This window comes from Bos indicus, chromosome 25 (genome assembly GCF_029378745.1).
Source record: "Bos indicus isolate NIAB-ARS_2022 breed Sahiwal x Tharparkar chromosome 25, NIAB-ARS_B.indTharparkar_mat_pri_1.0, whole genome shotgun sequence".
In the NCBI taxonomy this organism is placed as follows: Eukaryota; Metazoa; Chordata; class Mammalia; order Artiodactyla; family Bovidae; genus Bos; species Bos indicus.
Genome location: NC_091784.1, coordinates 8,326,266 through 8,329,139, shown reverse-complemented (window position 1 = coordinate 8,329,139; position 2,874 = coordinate 8,326,266). Strand labels below are relative to the sequence as shown.

General features: G+C 43.3%; 1 pseudogene; it reads left to right on the top strand.

The window, feature by feature from the left end:
* The first annotated feature begins 2,393 nt into the window (after positions 1–2,393).
* LOC139179821 (U2 spliceosomal RNA) lies at positions 2,394–2,506 on the top strand (annotated as a pseudogene).
* The last annotated feature ends 368 nt before the right edge of the window (positions 2,507–2,874 follow it).

Sequence of the window (2,874 nt, the reverse complement as noted above, 5' to 3'; positions counted from 1 at the left end):
CTAGGGGATCTTCCCCTCGCCCAGGGATTGAACTTACATTTCTTGCATCTCCCACATTGGCAGGTGGATTCTTTACCACTAGCGTCAGCTGGGAAGCTCATCTAACTTATAGCAGAAACTTATCAACGATGTGACTTGAGTCAATGATGGTCACTCTCTACATCCTTTCTGCTAAGGAAAAAAAAAAAAGGCAATATGTTCATAATGACCCAAATCACTTGAGCAAGGGTCTGGCTCATATTAAGTATGCATAAATATCAATTCCCTTTTCCCATATATGAAGCATGCAGTAGAAAGGGGAAAAAATTAAAAACAGAGATTAGAGAAGGCATCAGAAAGCAGCAGGGACCCCCTTCTCCAGGGAGGGAGAGGGAAATTGCTTGCTTTGCACATGAACAGTTGTCACTCACTCCTGCACGATTTCTATCAGCGGGGCTATAGGCTTTAAAATAAGATTCGGTTCCCTTTCAAGCACCTCTCTTCAGCCTTCAGGGAAGGAAATGGATCCATGGAAGAAAGGCTGATGGAAATTGTCCTAGCTCGAGGGCAGGAGCCTTGTCATATAAATTCTGAGACCGGTTAGTCCTCTAGCTACGCACTCTGGGCCCAAGTACATTGGCTGGACCCAGATTTTGCTGGTTGATTTTGATTTCTGGCCTGATTATCCAAGTATCTCACAGGCTTGGAGAAGTCAGCCTGACCAAGCTTTTCCTGGGAAAGGTCTGTTTTCTTGGTACAGAAGCACAAGTGTCTGACCCTACACAATATCTTCTTCCAACCAGGTGTCAATGAACGTATAGTCTGTACCAGGAACTGTGCTTTTGAAATCAACTGCCTTTATGTCAGACTCTAATCTCTGCAAGGTCAGGCTCTCTGTTATTTACACATTGTTTCCCAAGCGTCCATCACCACCTCTGGTATATGGTGACCAGTCAGTTCTCCCCATCCCCAAGCCACAGTCCTATAGTGATAGCTCAGAAATTCTTAGAAGGATGAGAAAATAAATAAGTAAAAATGTAAAAGGACTTTCCTGGGGGCCCGGTGGTAGAGAATCCTCCTGCCAATGCATGGGACATGGATTTGACCCTTGATCCAGGAAGATTTCACACTCAGCAGGGCCACTAAGTCCATGTGCCACAACTGCTGAAGCCCACATGCCCTAGAGCCTGGGCTCTGCAACAAGAGAAGTCCCCACTCGCCATAACTAGAGAAAGCCTGTGTGCATCAACAAAGTCTCAGCACGAAACTAAAAATAAATAAAAATTTTTAAAGGATGCATTTAGCTATTCCCAGCTCCCCCTCTCCTATCCGCCCCGCCCATTTCCCAACCACTCTCCTCCAAAAGTTTTGCAAGCTACATTCACCAGCATTCTGGCAGTCTCCATAGTCTGAAAGGCTGTGATTGTCCCATCAGTTGAGTTCTATTAAATAGGGGACCCCAATACATTCAGAAGCACCAACCTCTGCTCCACACACCATGTCCATTTGACAAGAGTGAAGTGGATTAATTAACGTGGTGGGTCTATCTTCTACCCAGCTGTCTTGTGTTGCAATGGAGACTGAGAAAAATCCATTAGATTATACTGAGAGATAGCTGAAAGAAAGTTTAGATTAAGTTTATCTCTCGAGGCAATTTTATTAGATAGATTAAGTTTCTGTTCATCTCTCCAAAGACCGTAGTAATAACCAGTGTCATGACTTTCAAATCCTTTGGACTTCAGAGGGTAATCAAACATGGTTGTCTTTTTATCCCCCTCTTTCACTTCTTAGTATTCTACAATCCTGCTTCGTTCATCTGTCAAAGCGATAGTATTAAGGGGATCAATGTTGACAAGTGATAGTACAAATTATGTAATGTTGATGACATTTCGCTGTCTCCTTTTGATCTGCAATTCCCACTCTCAATCACTCCTTATTTAAGAAAAAGCACTGAAAGAGAAAGACAGCTATGGAAGCCATGGGCTCAAGTCCTGGTGCCCCAGGGGCAAAACGGGGTGAATTTGAAGTGCATGGAATTAGACACGGGGCCTGGGAAGATGGCCTGACTGACAGAAGGGGAAATTGAGGTCATCTTCTTACAACACGCCTTTGGCAGCTGCCACTTGGGCCCACGTCACAGCTTTTGGTTGTGCTGTAGTCCCGTGAAATATTTGACGTGTCTGGTCTGCAAGGGGGTTTTCTATTTCCAGAATATGCCCTTTGATTTCCCCTCCACTGGGAATTGATGGAGGATAACTTAAAAGGAAGAACTGAGCTGGTTTTGTTTAAAAGAAAAAAAAAAAGGAGACTAGGATAGGTCCAGACACAAGAAGGGCTGTTTTTTTCTGGGGTAGGGGATGGGTATTAAGTTTTGGACTGGGTGATAAAAGATCAAATAAGGAGAAATAGGTTCAATTGCTTCTTGGCCTTTTGGCTAACATCAAGTGTAGTATCTGTTCTTATCAGTTTAATAACTGATATGTCCTCTGAGACAATCTATTAAATGAAATGATATGAATGAACTTACTTACAAAACAGAAAAGAGACCCGCAGACTTAGAGAACGAACTTAGAGTTGCCTGGAGGAAGGATGGGGGAAGGGATAGTTAGGGAGTTGGGTAATGACGGGTACACACTGCTGTATTTAAAATGGAAAACCAGCAAGGACCTACTGTTTAGCACAGGGAACTCTCCTCAATGTTCTGTGGCAGTCTGGATGGGAAGCGGGTTTAGTGGGGGGATGGATACATATATATGTATGGCCACATCCCTTGACTGATCATCTGAAGCTATCACAACACTGTTAATTGTCTATACTCCAATATAAAATAAAAGGTTTAAAAAAAGAAGAAATAGGTTCAAAATATAGCAGAAGGGGGCTTCCCTGATGGCTCAG